Source organism: Bos indicus x Bos taurus, chromosome 8, assembly GCF_003369695.1.
Source record: "Bos indicus x Bos taurus breed Angus x Brahman F1 hybrid chromosome 8, Bos_hybrid_MaternalHap_v2.0, whole genome shotgun sequence".
NCBI lineage: Eukaryota > Metazoa > Chordata > Mammalia > Artiodactyla > Bovidae > Bos > Bos indicus x Bos taurus.
Window position 1 is genome coordinate 44712831 of NC_040083.1, and position 18250 is coordinate 44731080.

At 39.6% G+C, this 18250-nt stretch overlaps 1 protein-coding gene across 2 annotated transcripts in view; it reads left to right on the forward strand.

Moving 5' to 3' along the window:
- The window catches only part of PIP5K1B (phosphatidylinositol-4-phosphate 5-kinase type 1 beta), a 346195-nt gene that overhangs the window by 106886 nt on the left and 221059 nt on the right, over window positions 1-18250 (forward strand). For both annotated transcript variants that reach the window (XM_027549417.1, XM_027549419.1), the window contains exon 2: window positions 16739-16823. The gene's annotated coding sequence lies outside the window, so the exon portion shown is untranslated. The remainder of the gene's footprint in view (window positions 1-16738; window positions 16824-18250) is intronic.

An 18250-nucleotide genomic window follows, 5' to 3' on the forward strand; every position in this document is an offset into this window, starting at 1 on the left:
TCAGAGATGAGAGACTCTTGACTGATGCATGGGCCATGGAGAACAACACTGGGCTTCGGTGAGAGGCTGTGGAAGAGCATGTGCTCTCTTGAGACTTGAGAGGGAGCAGGTGAGGTGCGGGGAGCTGGGTGTGTGTGTGTAAAGGCTCTTCCCGCCTCCAATGAGGGGGTAAGCTGGTGGAGCAGAGCCATGAGCCCCAGACATCGCAGGACCTTGAATGCTGGGCGTCTGCCTTGTGCCCACTTAAAGTTTGGAGGCAGAACAGTGACAAGACCTGCTCCGCCTCACAGGATTCCTGCTGGTGAGAGTGCTGATGAGGATGAGGATGATGATGGTGGTGATGACAACATTAGATATGGAGTGTGTGCCATATGCCTGGGACACTGTCTCCTCACCTCTGCTCTGTGAGAGAGGTACTGCCGCTTCCCCAATTTCTCAGATGAGGAGGCACAGTCACTTGAGGAAGCCAGACAGCTGGTAAAGCCTGGCATTCTGACTCCACCCTCATTCTCATGACTGCCTCATTGTCACCACTCGACGGGTGGAGGATGGGGTGATGACCTCAGCTAAGCCCTTGGTGTCGTACTGATAGTAGATTTTCTGTCTTAGTCAAGGAGAGTTTGGCCATAGGGATTAGAAGCCCCTGCAGAGAGCTCAGGGGAACGGTGGGCATGTTACAAAGATACAGGACTCTCCCAGTAGACAGCTTCTAGCTAGGGACTGTGACTAGATTCAAGGACTGGGTGTCCGCAGGCAGTAGTACTATCTCTGTCTGGAAACACAGGGCTTTGTCTGTCCGTCTTTCTGCAGTCTGCTTAAATTGCCAAGTTCTGAGTTTCACTCTCCTATGACTTTGGCCGGCCCTGGACCAACCCCACTCTACGGTTCAGTCCCTGCGTTGTCAGAATGTTCTTGATTCGGATAATCCAGTGGCTTGGCCTGGGCCCAGCATGCCCCCTTGGTTCATTCCAAGGCTGGGATGGAGGTGGGGAGGGTACCACAGACAGGCAGACAGCTGCTCTTAGAGCTCCCATGAACTGGCCACAGTTAGTGAGGCTCAAAAACTCCGTCACCCTGACTGACCCTCATACTCCCACAGACCCTGGCAACGCCTGTGTTCTGACCATATTTTTGTTGTCAGCACCACACAGGGCTCCATCTGTTCAGTCTCCAGCTCAACCCTCATCTTCTAGGTTCTCACCACCATGACCATTGTGGCAGCTGCTCCGTTCACTCTTTCAATCCTGTCTTCCCTTCCCATTCCATCCTGTCTCCTCTTAAGCAATATTATTATTATTTTTAATCTTACTGGCCTCCCACTCAAAAGCCTTCAACAGGTGTTCATATCTGATTTGTCATATCTGTGGTGGGCTCCCAAGGCCATCTAGCCTGGGACTAACCATTGGCTTCAGCTTGATTGCCCACTATTAGGTCAGGATGGTCGTCTTCTCTCACTGGTAGTTTTCCCGTATGTGCCAGCCCTAGTCACCTGCCAGCTCCTGCATTTGCAAGGACTGCTTACTTTAGACCCTGTCACCTGCTCTTCCCTGAACCAACTCCTTTGGTCTTGACTCTCCAGTTAAACAGTTGGTTTATTGAAAACAGCTCCCTGTCAGGATGTCTCAAAACTGTACATAACTGAGTACATGTTAGAACTTGGGAAATTTAATATTTAGGGATTAACAGCTGATTTATGATCTCATGGACTTTGGTTTGGGGGTTAGGTTTTTATGTTTTGGTCTTTAATTTTTAATTGCATTTTTTAGAACATTCCATGTAAGCCTTCTGACTGTGATAATTGAATACTTGTTAGAGGCAAAGCCAAGTATGGGGTATTAGCTCCTAATCCTGTTAAAGACTTGCCCATTATTCCTGTGCTTTTGTTTTGGCCTCTGTTTTAAGCACTGTGACAACGGGGACCATATTATTCCTTGTTGTTTCCCTCCAAGTACTTTCCATAGAAGTTCTGGAATCAATGTTTAGGTAAATGTCATAAGTGGTCATCTCACCAGTTTTCCCTCTGTCTTGATTTTTATATTTGTGCCTTGTTTGAAACTTCTTTCATTACTTGTTGATTTATTAAGGTGTATGGTGGGCTGCCATCTATGGGGTCGCACAGAGTCGGACTTGACTGAAGCGACTTAGCAGCAGCAACAGCAGCAGCAGCAGCAGCCTAGAACTCTAGGAAATTTTTTGTTGGACAGAATTTTTCTCCTGCTCAGTCTCTTTTTACTATTCGGAGCATTCGTCATCCCTTTGAGCAGTGTGTTTCTTTTAGGGTCCTATCTATCCCCACTTTTTGTCCTTTCAGACTTCCCCTAGACACACCGCACCGAAACACTGGTAAAAAGAAAGTGCTTTGGGGTAAACTACTAGCTATCCTTTGTGTCTCTGGTTTTCTCTAAAAAAATGATGAAATAAACCCAGAAATGCCATGCACTTTGCAGCAGGAGCAGAACCCAGTCGATTTTGATTATTTTTGGGGGGCTGCTTCTGAGTCCAAACATTTTTCTACCAATCGCCAATGCTTTTGTTCACATTTGGTTCACACAATTATTATTACTGTAATAATTGATTAATTTCTGAGGCATATATTCCTGGGAGGAGAGGAAAAATAGCTTAGCAATAAAATGTGGACAGAAAACATAATCTAGTAAATAAAAAAATAAAATTTACAGTGCAGTGAGAATATACTATTGTGAAATCTACCCAATATTAGATGTTTAGTAAAAACTAGGAAAGAAAAAATTTAAGCATTATGCAGAGGTAGAAAGTTCAACTATGTGAAATTCTTACTGATTATTCCAGATATTTCTGGGAAGAGACAAAAGTAGCAATGATTATAAAGGCTTCATGGAGGCTTTTTGGAAGTGTAAGTGTCATGACCATATATGAATTTGCTCTCCTCTCAGCCTTTTTGTCTGTTTGTTTGGCTGTGCCAAGCCTTGGCTGTGGCAGGTGAGCTCTTAGTTGTGCATGTGGGATCTAGTTTCCTGACCAAGGATCAAAGCAGGCCCCCTGCACTGGGAGGGCAGAATCTTAACCATTGGACCGCCAGGGAAATCCCTGACCTTCTGCTCTTCCCCCCACCCTCTTATGCTACACACAAACACACAGTAGGTCTTTGTGTATTTAACATGAAAATCGGGGCAGGAGAGGACTATGCAATGTTTTACTGAAAGGCTGTGAGTTATACTGGTCTGGAACCAACACATCCTTCACAGTCGTTTCCATGGGCTACTTTCTTCCATCTAATGTTTGCAGCGAAGGCTTGGTTAGAAAAGACATATGAATTCTTTGAGCACCTTTGTTGAGAAAATGAATTACAAGTGGTTTGTTTTATGCCGAGCCTTTTGTCGATGCCATTTATAGCTATTCTCTGTATTCACTTGGTAAGAGCCACCCTGAGAGTGGATGAATGTGTTTTATGAGAGACTATAAGAGCTCTGCAATTTGTTTTGGTTGGTCTCCATTTGGATTGATAGCGAGCAAGTGCCATCATTTGGAATCAGTTTTGGCAGCAGCTTGGTTATATAAATATTAGATACATGAAATGCAACCTCATTTAAATTATTTTCATCAGTAGGAATAGGGGAGCCTCATACTGACTATAAGAGCACCAAGATTCTATTTTTATGGCTTCTGAGCTTACAAATGTGTAACATATCATATGTCTGAACATATGTGTGAATAGGTGGTCTCCATTGCGCAAATACTTAACATGCTGATCTTCTGCATTTTGTTGAGAGTTTATGCAAATATTCTGCTGTTGCTGCTGCTGCTAAGTTGCTTCAGTCGTGTCTGACTCTGTGTGACCCCATAGATATGAGCATCTGATTTCTTAATATAATAGAATTTTTTTTTCTGATCAATCCTTGATGTACTTTGGAAAATACATCAAGGATTGTTTTCAGTTTGATGTGTTTTTGTTGCTTTTATTTAAGCCTTGGAAAATAACCTGTCACATTTTTAAACTTTTGATTTTTCCTGTCCTGTTATTGTTTGTTGCCGAAACCACATTAAAAGAGCGTCAAACCTCTTCTTAAGTGCCTGGGTAATACTCATTACCTCCCCAGCAAACTATTTACAAGGCTGACATTTTCCTAAGAATGACTTTCGAAGTTTTCATGAATCCATATACATTTTTACAAATGTATTTTTATGCAGGCAAAGGATTGAACAGGGACTTGTGATCATAGGTGAAGTGAGCAATCCAGATGTTTGTAACCCTTTAAGTAACATCCTAAGCCTGCTCCTGGGTATATTCTTAAAATGCAAGATTCAAGATCCTTGAGAACATCCAGGAAAATGTGTTAAATATGCTTCATGCTACTGGGGCTTTCTTTAAGCCACCATGGCAACTGGTGGTCCAGTGGTGAGGTCTTCCTCACCCTCTACTTCCCAGCCTTGTGTCCTCCCAAAACTGCTCAGTTTCAGTGTTCCTGATAAGTGAAATTTTCCCTGGTCCCTGCAGGCTGACTCAGGCATTTCTTTCTCCAAGAACCCTAGCAAAGCACATGTCGTGTTGTGTTATACCTGTCCCCATGTCTGTCTCTCTGCTGATGTGACTCAAAATGACTGAAAGCATAGAATTGTAGAAGACTCTGAAATAGTGTAAATTATTTATTTCTTACACTAACAGGATCCAGATACCAAAATACCAGAAAGGATAGATAAGTCATCAACTAGTTACAAAAAATAGGCTGCAGTCCATGGGGTCGCTAGAGTCAGACATGACTGAGCGACTTCACTTTGACTTTTCACTTTCATGCATTGGAGAAGGAAATAGCAACCCACTCCAGTGTTCTTGCCTGGAGAATCCCAGGGACGGGGAAGCCTGGTGGGCTGCCGTCTATGGGGTCACACAGAGTCGGACATGACTGAAGCGACTTAGCAGCAGCAGCAGCAGCAGCATGGCGTGTATAATTGTTAGCTGAACTGGTAACTTAATTGGATCATGTGACACCATAAGTTGGCTCTGTTTTATGTCAGAAATAGTTTAAGAAAATAAATTCTAACTGGAAGTCTTGTGTCAGATTACATAGTAACATATCTCCTAAGGAGACGTGAGTCTTATGATTATGCCCTTGCTTGGCCATTAGAATTTCTGCATTCCAAGCTCTTGCCAGGGACTATAATTTTGAGTGCTCACCTGTCCAATTCTTATCAAAAGGTTGGTTATGACAAACAATTTTCATAGAGCACTGCCTGAAGGATATGAGTCCATTCATTCATCAACTAGATAGCCTACATATTATTCATGAGTTAAGTCGCAGATCCCTGTGTAATAGCTTCTTGTTAATTTCCCTTCACTGGGCAGGACTGACAGAAAAAGAAATATCTGTCCTTCTGTCCTTATGGAATTTTTGAACTATATGTTGAAAGAGAAAACTCTCATGGGTTTCTAGGTGGAGAAAACCAATAAGTTATTAGGACAGGAGCATCAGACTAGCATCAAAACTACTCATCTGTAAGCCAGGAAGATGGCAGGATCATATCAACAGAGACATGAAGGAAAAGGGCTGGGAGTTAAGAATCCAAGAGATCTAGTTACAAATGAAGACAAAGGAAAGACATTTCTGGACATGGAGTGACACAGAGTGGACTGTCCACATGCCACTTCTGAGTAATTATTTGAGAAGTGTTCCAAATGAATGAAAATTGAATCAGAACACGGGTGTGCAGATAGCAGGAGATGAAGAGCCAAAGAAACAATGATGAGCAACAAATGTTGTAAAACTTATGGTCAAAGTCTAAGTAAATGATAATAATGTGCCCATGAACTATAAACTGTTCATTAAGAAGAGCCGTCTCAACAAAGAGGAGATAGTTCAAAATAGAGTATTCATTGAGAGAGTCAAGTTTTTTCATGTATCTTGTCTTAGGGATGAGGAAGAGATGTCATGGACTGGACTCTGTGGAAGCAGGTACTGGGGCAGAGTTTGGGGTGCAAGATGTTTTTAGGGATCAAAAAACAGATGTTGAAGTCCTAACCTCCAGTACCTGTGAACACTGACCTTATTTGAAAATAATCTTTGCAGATATAATCATCATCATGTGAAAACTCTTAGTTTAACACCACCCCCCTCCCCCAAATCTAGTTTTAAGCTATATGTCAGGAACACAGTTGAAACCAAATGACAAATAAAAAAGCTGAAGTTAAAGAAATGGAAGAGGAGATACGCACCATGTAAAAGAAAGCAGATGAGGCTATTACTGTCAACTAAGATGGAACCCAAGACCAAAAATATTAAATAAGAAAAAAAGATAACTTTACAGATAAGAGTGCAGTTCAACAAGGACAGTATTATTCACATATCCTTTGTACACTGGCCAGCATAGTTTTAGAAATCTTAAGGCACAAAAAAGAAGTAAAAATATATGAGAATATATAACCATATCAGAGAATTTTAATATATTTTTTCATAATTTGATAAAGTAGACAATATTATAAGATTATGTGTTTTTCTACCCTATATGCAGAAAATGCACTCTTTTCTCTTGTGTCTTTGGAACATTTTCAAAAAGTTATTCAATGGCCATAGGAAAAGCATATTCTGGGGGGCCCAGGGCTAGCTTTTATTCATTCCATATTTTGATCCCAGTGCAGTAATCAAGAATGTGGCAATGAATGAAATAATAGTATTAATGATGAAAATATAAATGCTTAGCACTAAGGAACCCTCTTACAGATGATTCCTATATCAAGTTGAAAATAAAATCAAATTAAATCAAAATAAAAATGACAAATTTATTTGGAAATAAACTGAACAGAAGACTTCATCAAAATTTATGTTCAGTTCATTTCAGTTCAGTCGCTCAGTCGTGTCCGACTCTTAGCGACCCCATGAATAGCAGCATGCCAGGCCTCCCTGTCCATCACCAACTCCCGGAGTTCACCCAGACTCACATCCATCGAGTCAGTGATGCCATCCAGCCATCTCATCCTCTGTCGTCCCCTTCTCCTCCTGCCCCCAATCCCTCCCAGCATCAGAGTCTTTTCCAATAAGTCAACTCTTCACATGAGGTGGCCAAAGTACTGGAGTTTCAGCTTCAGCATCATTCCCTCCAAAGAAATCCCAGGGCTGGTCTCCTTCAGAATGGACTGGTTGGATCTCCTTGCAGTACAAGGGACTCTCAAGAGTCTTCTCCATCACAGTTCAAAAGCATCAATTCTTCGGCGCTCAGCCTTCTTCACAATCCAACTCTCACATCCCTACATGACCACTGGAAAATCATAGCCTTGACTAGATGGACCTTTGTTGGCAAAGTAATGTCTCTGCTTTTCAATATTCTATCTAGGTTGGTCATAACTTTCCTTCCAAGGAGTAAGCGTCTTTTAATTTCATGGCTGAAGTCACCATCTGCAGTGATTTTGGAGCCCCCAAAAATAAAGTCTGACACTGTTTCCACTGTTTCCCCATCTATTTCCCATGAAGTGATGGGACCGGATGCCATGATCTTTGTTTTCTGAATATTGAGCTTTAAGCCAACTTTTTCACTCTCCACTTTCACTTTCATCAAGAGGCTTTTTAGGTCCTCTTCACTTTCTGCCATAAAGGTGGTGTCATCTGCATATCTGAGGTTCTTGATATTTCTCCTGGCAATCTTGATTCCATCTTGTGTTTCTTCCAGTCCAACGTTTCTCATGATGTACTCTGCATATAAGTTAAATAGGCAGGGTGATAATATACAGCCTTGATGTACTCCTTTTCCTATTTGGAACCAGTCTGTTGTTCCACGTCCAGTTCTAACTGTTGCTTCCTGACCTGCATACATATTTCTCAAGAGGCAGGTCAGGTGGTCTGGTATTCCCATCTCTTTCAGAGTTTTCCACAGTTTATTGTGATCCACACAGTCAAAGGCTTTCGTGTAGTCAATAAAGCAGAAATGATGTTTTTCTGGAACTCTCTTGCTTTTTCCATGATCCAGCAGATGTTGGCAATTTGATCTCTGGTTCCTCTGCCTTTTCTAAAACCAGCTTGAACATCAGGAAGTTCACAGTTCATGTATTGCTGAAGCCTGGCTTGGAGAATTTTGAGCATTACTTTACTAGCATGTGAGATGAGTGCAATTGTGCTGTAGTTTGAGCATTCTTTGGCATTGCCTTTCTTTGGGGTCGGAATGAAAACTGACCTTTTCCAGTCCTGTGGCCACTGCTGAGTTTTCCAAATTTGCTGGCATATTGAGTGCAGCACTTTCACAGCATCATCTTTCAGGATTTGAAATAGCTCAACTGGAATTCCATCCCCTCCACTAGCTTTGTTTGTAGTGATGCTTTCTAAGGCCCACTTGACTTCACATTCCAGGATGTCTGGCTCTAGGTCAGTGATCACACCATTGTGATTATCTGGGTCTTGAAGATCTTTTTTGTACAGTTCTTCTGTGTATTCTTGCCACCTCTTAATATCTTCTGCTTCTGTTAGGTCCATACCATTTCTGTCCTTTATTGAGCCCATCTTGGCATGACATGTTCCCTTGGTATCTCTTATTTTCTTGAAGAGATCTCTAGTCTTTCCCATTCTGTTGTTTTCCTCTATTTTTTTGCATTGATCGCTGAGGAAGGCTTTCTTATCTCTTCTTGCTATTCTTTGGAACTCTGCATTCAGATGCTTATATCTTTCCTTTTCTCCTTTGCTTTTCACTTCTCTTCTTTTCACAGCTATTTGTAAGCCCTCCCCAGACAGCCATTTTGCTTTTTTGCATTTTTTTTCCATGGGGATGGTCTTGATCCCTGTCTCCTGTACAGTGTCACAAACCTCATTCCATAGTTCATCAGGCACTCTATCTGATTGAGTCCCTTAAATCTACTTCTCACTTCCACTGTATAATCATAAGGGATTTGATTTAGGTCATACCTGAATGGTCTAGTGGTTTTCCCTACTTTCTTCAATTTAAGTCTGAATTTGGCAATAAGGAGTTCATGGTCTGAGCCATAGTCAGCTCCTGGTCTTGTTTTTGCTGACTGTATAGAGCTTCTCCATCTTTGGCTGCAAAGAATATAATCAATCTGATTTCAGTGTTGACCATCTAGTGATGTCCATGTGTAGAGTCTTCTCTTGTGTTGTTGGAAGAGGGTGTTTGCTACGACCTGTGCATTTTCTTGGCAAAACTCTATTAGTCTTTGCCCTGCTTCATTCCGTATTCCAAGGCCAAATTTGCCTGTTACTCCAGGTGTTTCTTGATTTCCTACTTTTGCATTCCAGTCCCCTATAATGAAAAGGACATCTTTTTGGGGTCTTAGTTCTAAAAGGTCTTGTAGGTCTTCATAGAACCGTTCAACTTCATCTTCTTCAGCGTTACTGGTTGGGGCATAGACTTGGATTACTGTGATATTGAATGGTTTGCCTTGGAAACGAACAGAGATCATTCTGTCATTTTTGAGATTGCATCCAAGTACTGCATTTCGGACTCTTTTGTTGACCATGATGGCTACTCCATTTCTTTGGAGGGATTCCTGCCCACAGTAGTAGATATACTGGTCATCTGAGTTAAATTCACCCATTCCAGTCCATTTTAGTTTGCTGATTCCTAGAATGTCGACATTCACTCTTGCCATCTCTTGTTTGACCACTTCCAATTTGCCTTGATTCATGGACCTGACATTCCAGGTTCCTATGCAATATTGCTCTTTACAGCATCGGACCTTGCTTCTATCACCAGTCACATCCACAGCTGGGTATTGTTTCTGCTTTGGCTCCATCCCTTCATTCTTTCTGGAGTTATTTCTCCACTGATCTCCAGTAGCATATTGGGCACCTACTGACCTGGGGAGTTCCTCTTTCAGTATCCTATCATTCATGGGGTTCTCAAGACAAGAATACTGAAGTGATTTGCCATTCCCTTCTCCAGTGGACCACATTCTTATATTCAAGAATACTTTTAGCCTAAGTGACTTTAATATGATTTTTTTAAAGAGTGAAAATAAACTAAGCAGTGTATCTAAGAAATTCTTAAAAAGCCTGAAGAAGATATTATTAATAGTAAAAGTTAAAATTAATGGAAGTGGCCACAAAACGCAAACCATAGAAAAGAGAAGTCTGACTAAAAAATACATATTCATGACATATATATACAATATATAATACATCTATATTTTTAAATACATGCACACACATACACTCTATCAGGAATAAAGAGGAAGACATTAAAAGAATTCAATAACAATATTATGTTTAACTATATGACAATAAATTGTACAATCTAAAGGAAATTGATTATTTTTCCAACAGAATATAAATTATAGAAATTTGATTCAAAGAAAGGTTATAAATTTCAAGAAATGAATAATCCAAAAAACTGAGTGCACATAGAAAGCCTTTCAATTTTATGAAAGTATTCATTTTTTATTAACAAAACCTGATAAAGATGGAAGAAAAACCATTCAATTTCAATTATAAAAATATCCTTTTTAAAATAGTAGCAAATCCAATCCAAATTAGAGTTTTTTAGAAATATATAATTTTTCATCATGAAATTTCTCAATGTTTTATATGTCATAGCAGAATAAAAGATAACGACTATATCAACTAATGTTGAACATGCACTTGATGTAATTCAGTAGACATTCCTAATAAAAAGTGAAGTAAAGGGCAATATAGCAGAAAGAAGCTACCATGCTACCAAGCAAACAAAAACATTATGGAGGACAGTGACTACTGCAGGTTTATATTATAAATATCAAGCACTGCTGCTGTTAACCACTATTATTCAGTGTTTTCTTAAAGAAGTACAGTGAATGCAATAAGAAAGGAAATAGAAATAAGATGTATAAATATTGCACATGATGAAACTGAGACTCGACTTAAAATCTTTTGTTTTTGTTTTTTTTTATGAGACTCTACTTAAAATCTTTTAAAATTCTGTAAGAGGATTTGGTAAAATGACTAGGTGAAAGATAATAGATGAAACCCAATCATTTTCTTTCTGTGAATTAATAACTGGTGAGAAATACAAATAGAAAAATTTAAATTGTCACCCTATTTAAAAGTGTGACAAGCTAAAATATCTGGGGATGAATTTAGTAAGATGTAAGACAAATACAAAAATATGGATGTAGTAAAAGATATAAAATAACATTTGAAGACAGAACTGGACCATGTTTTTGAATAAGAAAACTTAAAAATTCCTAAAATATTAGTGCTTCCAAAATTAGTATATAAATTTAATATAACTCTGGTCAGAATGCCAAGTTGATAGGGAGTGAACGGCGTGGGCATGTTTTCAGGTCAAGCAATGTGATTTTAAAGTCCATATAAAAATATAAACTTGGAAGAAAAATAGTATGGGAACTTGTAGCAGCAGATATCACAAGCATGCTGTCTTATTACTGCATTTAAGACAACATGTTAGCTTAGAAATATCAAAAAGCCTTTGACTCAGAGAGTCCAGAAATATATTAAAGTATATAGGAAAACTTAATATTTGCTAAAGGAGGCATGTCTTTCCAGTGAGAAGATAGGTTATAAAGTAAAGGATGCTGGGCAAATTAGCTACCCATCTGGAAGAAGATGAGGTTAGTTAGATTCCATTTGAAGTGAGGATCAAATGTTAAAAATGAACTATAAAGATGTTTAATGAAAATATAGGAGAATACATGTTATACATGTAGTATAACACCAGACTTGAAAACCTCTCTCAAGTAAGACAGTAAATCCATAGTCCATATAGGAAAAATGAGTAGATTTTACTATGTAAATATTTAAAATGTCTACCTGACAAGACACCATAAACAGAACCAAAAGATGAACAACACCTGCAGCTCATGAGACAGAGTTAATGTTTAATATACTAGGAGATCTTACAGATTATAAAAGAAAAGTATAAAAGCATGGTATAAAGATAAGCAAAGGACGTGAACTGAAAATGGAAATCATCAGTAAACCTGTGAAGAGAATAGGCCTCGTTAGTGGTGTGTGTACTAAATCACCTTAGTCATGTCTGACTCTTTGCAACCCTATGGACTGCAGCCCACCAGACTCCTCTGTCCATGGGATTCTCCAGGCATGAATACTGGAGTACGTTGCCATCCCCTCCTCCAGGGGATCTTCCCAAGCCAGGGATTGAACCCATGTCTCTTATGTCTCCTGCATTGGCAGGCAGATTCCTTACCACTAACATCAAATCAACAAAGCCAAAAGCTGGTTCTTTGAAAGGATAAATAAAATTGACAAACCATTAGCCAGACTCATCAAGAAACAAAGGGAGAAAAATCAAATCAATAAAATTAGAAATGAAAATGGAGAGATCACAACCGACAACACAGAAATACAAAGGATCATAAGAGACTACTATCAGCAATTACATGGCAATAAAATGGACAATGTGGAAGAAATGGACAAATTCTTAGAAAAGTGCAACTTTCCAAAACTGGACAAGAAAGAAATAGAAAATCTTAACAGACCCATCACAAGCACGGAGATTGAAACTGTAATCAGAAATCTTCCAGCGAACAAAAGCCCAGGTCCAGACGGCTTCACAGCTGAATTCTACCAAAAATTTAGAGAAGAGCTAACACCTATCCTACTCAAATTCTTCCAGAAAATTGCAGAGGAAGGTAAACTTCCAAACTCATTCTATGAGGCCACCATCACCCTAATACCAAAACCTGACAAAGATGCCACAAAAAAAGAAAACTACAGGCCAATATCACTGATGAACATAGATGCAAAAATCCTAAACAAAATTCTAGCAATCAGAATCCAACAACACATTAAAAAGATCATACACCATGACCAAGTGAGCTTCATCCCAGGGATGCAAGGATTCTTCAATATCCGCAAATCAATCAGTGTAATACACCACATTAACAAATTGAAAAATAAAAACCGTATGATTATCTCAATAGATGCAGAGAAAGCCTTTGACAAATTCAACATCCATTTATGATAAAAACTCTCCAGAAAGCAGGAATAGAAGGAACATACCTCAACATAATAAAAGCTATATATGACAAACCCACAGCAAACATTATCCTCAATGGCGAAAAATTGAAAGCATTTCCTCTAAAGTCAGGAACAAGACAAGGGTGCCCACTCTCACCAATACTATTCAACATAGTTTTGGAAGTTTTGGCCACAGCAATCAGAGCAGAAAAAGAAATAAAAGGAATCCAAATTGGAAAAGAAGAAGTAAAACTCTCACTGTTTGCAGATGACATGATCCTCTACATAGAAAACCCTAAAGACTCCACCAGAAAAGTACTAGAGCTAATCAATGAATATAGTAAAGTTGCAGGATATAAAATCAACACACAGAAATCCCTTGCATTCCTATACACTAATAATGAGAAAATAGAAAGACAAGGAAACAATTCCATTCACCATTGCAACGAAAAGACTAAAATACTTAGGAATATATCTACCTAAAGAAATGACCTATATATAGAAAACTATAAAACACTGGTGAAAGAAATCAGAGAGGACACTAATAGATGGAGAAATATACCATGTTCATGGATTGGAAGAATCAATATAGTGAAAATGAGTATACTACCCAAAGCAATTTATAGATTCAATGCAATCCCTATCAAGCTACCAACGGTATTCTTCACAGAGCTAGAACAAATAATTTCACAATTTGTATGGAAATACAAAAAACCTCGAATAGCCAAAGCTGTCTTGAGAAAGAAGAATGGAACTGGAGGAATCAACCTGCCTAACTTCAGGCTCTACTACAAAGCCACAGTTATCAAGACAGTATGGTACTGGCACAAAGACAGAAATATAGATCAATGGAACAAAATAGAAATCCCAGAGATAAATGCATGCACCTATGGACACCTTATCTTTGACAAAGGAGGCAAGAATATATAATGGATTAAAGACAATCTCTTTAACAAGTGGTGCTGGGAAAACTGGTCAACCACTTGTAAAAGAATGAAACTAGAACACTTTCTAACACCATACACAAAAATAAACTCAAAATGGATTCAAGATCTAAACGTAAGACCAGAAACTATAAAACTCCTAGAGGAGAACATAGGCAAAACACTCTCCAACATACATCACAGCAGGATCCTCTATGACCCACCTCCCAGAATATTGAAAATAAAAGCAAAAATAAACAAATGGGACCTAATTAAACTTAAAAGCTTCTGCACAACAAAGGAAACTATAAGCAAGGTGAAAAGGCAGCCTTCAGAATGGGAGAAAATAGCAAATGAAGCAACAGACAAACAACTAATCTCAAAAATATACAAGCAACTCCTACAGCTCAATTCCAGAAAAATGAATGACCCAATCAAAAAAATGGGCCAAAGAACTAAATAGACATTTCTCCAAAGAAGACATACAGATGGCTAACAAACAGATGAAAAGATGCTCAACCTCACGCATTATTAGAGAAATGCAAATCAAAACCACTATGAGGTACCATTTCACCCCAGTCAGAATGGCTGAGATCCAAAAGTCTACAAGCAATAAATGCTGGACAGGGTGTGGAGAAAAGGGAACCCTCTTACACTGTTGGTGGGAATGCAAACTAGTACAGCCACTATGGAGAACAGTGTGGAGATTCCTTAAAAAACTGGAAATAGAACTGCCTTATGATCCAGCAATCCCACTGCTGGGCATACACACTGAGGAAACCAGAAGGGAAAGAGACACGTGTACCCCAATGTTCATCGCAGCACTGTTTATAATAGCCAGGACATGGAAGCAACCTAGATGTCCATCAGCAGATGAATGGATAAGAAAGCTGTGGTACATATACACAATGGAGTATTACTCAGCCATTAGAAAGAATACATTTGAATCAGTTCTAATGAGGTGGATGAAACTGGAACCTATTATACAGAGTGAAGTAAGCCAGAAAGAAAAACACCAATACAGTATACTAACGCATATATATGGAATTTAGAAAGATGGTAATGATAACCCTGTGTACGAGACAGCAAAAGAGACGCTGATGTATAGAACAGTCTTTTGGACTCTGTGGGAGAGGGAGAGGGTGGGATGATTTGGGAGAATGGCATTGAAATATGTATAATATCATATATGAAATGAGTCGCCAGTCCAGGTTCGATGCATGATAGTGGATGCTTGGGGCTGGTGCACTGGGACGACCCAGAGGGATGGTATGGGGAGGGAGGAGGGAGGAGGGTTCAGGATGGGGAATACATGTATACCTGTGGCCCAACATTGTAAAGTTAAATAAAATAAAATTAAAAAAATAAATAAATAAAATGAGGTGTCATTCTCTGCCCATCAAATTGGCAAACATTTTAAACATGGCAAACATCCAGTGCTGATTAGTATGTCAATAAGCAGATACTCATGCATCATGGAACTGATTTGCTTCACCCTTTTTATACAAAGGAATGTAACAAAGACCCTTCAAATACTTAATGCACTTATCAAGTTGGGATTGATTGCCAGAATTCTTTCCCACAGAAATAAAAGCACTAGAACATTAAAGGTATTTATGTAAGTTTGTTTATTCCTTCTTTGGCTACAGTAGCCCATCCTGGAAACAGTCTGAATGTTTTCCCATAAGGGAGTGTTTGCTTCAATGATGGTACATCCATTTTGTGGAAACAATGCAGTTATTTGTAAATGAGATAAATATGTAATATAGACTTGAAGAAATATATTTAAAATGCCAATAAAAGTAAATGGCTGAAATAAGTGTCTGTATGTGTATGTATAGGACAGGGAAGATTTTGGGAGGATAGTCAACAAACTGTTCCCATTGATTAACTCATTGGAGAGACACTGGTGGAATCTTATTCACTTTTACTTTCTGTGTGTGAGGTGCCCAGTCCTGTCTGACTCTTTGTGACCCCATGGACTGCAGCCCACCAGGCTCCTCTGTCCTGGAGTGGGTTGCCATTCCCTTCTCCAGGGGATCCTCTTGACCCAGGGATTGAACTCAGGTCTCCTGCATGGCAGGTGGATGCTTCACCATCTGAGCCACCAGGGAAGCCCATTTTTATTTGAAACTGTATTTTTAAAATTGGTTACCATGAGCAAGTATCTCTTTTGTATAAAAACATAGCAAGAGAAAAGGTTTGTTGAACTATCCTTTGAAGTTGTGTTATTGAAACAACCCTCATGAAAATCACATGACTTATCACAGGGATAATAGTGAAAAATTATCCACACATCATGTGGGGTCTCTTTTTATTCCATAGGAGGAGAAATGTTCACTCCAGCCTCAATCCCCAGTGGTTCATTTGAGCAACTGACTTGTTTTTATCTTATGAGCATTGGGCATTTATGAAACTGATTATGTCTTCCTCTGCTATGACCACTAGGAATCTCAGAGTCCGCTGGAGACTGACCAGGGTATTCAATGACTATACAGGATTACGTAGTGCACATTCTTTGTACAGCCCATACTGCTGGCACCACCTTGTTCCTCACCTTTATCTTCCCTTTATTTATGCACACATTGCTTCCTTTGTTTTAATTTTGAGTGAGTAAGTGAAAAGTTGCTCAGTCATGCCCGACTCTTTGGGGTCCCACGTAGCCTGCCAGGCTCTTCTGTCCATGGAATTCTCCAGGCAGGAATACTGGAGTGGGTAGCCTTTCACTTCTCCAGGGATCTTACCAACCCAGGGTTCAAACCCAGGTCTCCCGCATTGCAGGAGGCTTCTTTACCGTCTGAGTCACCAGGGAAGCCCCTTCCTGACTACAGTGTGTGTGTATATATATAACCCTGTGGCTATCTCTTAACCTTTCTGGGAGCTGAAAGAGAGGTATGAATAAATAATGACCAGTGATTTCTATTTTAACAGAAACCTGGGAAGGGAAACAGTCTCAACAATGAATAGGCCACTCAGCACAACCAACTACAGATGACTGGCCATTTCATTTACAAAGGTAAGGAAGTACAGTCTATATTTTAATTATTTCCAGTGGATTCATTGTGTTTACAAATACTGTAAATCATGTATCTAGTTCATGGCCTTTAACGTTGACATTATCAGATTAAAAACAGAAAATAAGCAAATAGGAAGAGGAAATTTTGTGGATGTTGTTATGCTGAAAGGGTCAGAACCCAGGAGATGTGGTCTCTGCTGTTAATTACTGTGTGTGGTTAAATATCTGACAAGTGTTAATGTTTTCATTACTTTTAAATATAGCAGTGCTTACTGCAGAATACTTGGAGAATATAGCAAAAAATTAACATGAAAACACAAAGTATTCACAATCTCATCATCTATAGATACTTACCAGTACTTCTGTGAATGTCTTTCCTCCTTCCTTGTACACATATGTAAAAATATATATGATTATAAAGTTTTTAAAAACTATTTTTAATCCATACTTACCTTGGCTTCCATAGTTATTATATGTGATGTACCTTAACTAGTGCAGAACGTCGCAAGTCTAGACAGTAATTATCACATGCATGCTAAGTCGCTTCAGTTGTGTCCGACTCTTTGCAACCCTAGGACTATAGCCCACCAGGCTCCTCTGTCCATGGGATTCTCCAGGCAAGAATACTGAAATGGGTTGCCATGCCCTCCTCTAGGGGATCTTCCCAACCTAGGGATCGAACCCACTTCTCCTGAGTCTTGGCAGGTGGATTCTTTTACCACTGAGACACCTGGGAAGCTCCAGTAATTATCACTGTGACCATTTTAATAGCCATTTACAGTTAACCAGGGCATCCCCAAGCATCTCATTTGCCTCTCCTACATGGATATCCTGGTGAATAGGTCCACGTGGGCTTTGTTAAACATCATCCTACAGGGGGAAACGGAGAAGGCAATGGCACCCCACTCCAGTACTCTTGCCTGGAAAATCCCATGGACAGAGGAGCCTGGAAGGCTGCAGTCCATGGGGTCGCTGAGGGTCGGACTCGACTGAGCGACTTCACTTTCACTTTTCACTTTTCACTTTCATGCACTGGAGAAGGAAATGGCAACCCACTCCAGTGTTCTTGCCTGGAGAATCCCAGGGACGGAGGAGCCTGGTGGGCTGCCATCTGTGGGGTCGCACAGAATTGGACACGAGTGAAGTGACGTAGCAGCAGCAGGAACAGGGGGGAAAACAAAAAACCTTTGAACCCAGGTGATATCTCATGGCTTCCCTTTAACATTATTATCTCTTTTGTGCTGCCTAAAGGGAATTGTTTACAAAATACTAAAAACCATCTAATTATCTGTCCTTCATTTATGTCATTTGTCAACCCCTCATTAAGGTTGTATTTTCAAGCCCCTTCAACTATACTCTTGAAGTTTTTCAGTTTTAATAGCTACAAAGGCTTAGATAAAGTGAAATTACTGAAATGGCATTCTTTA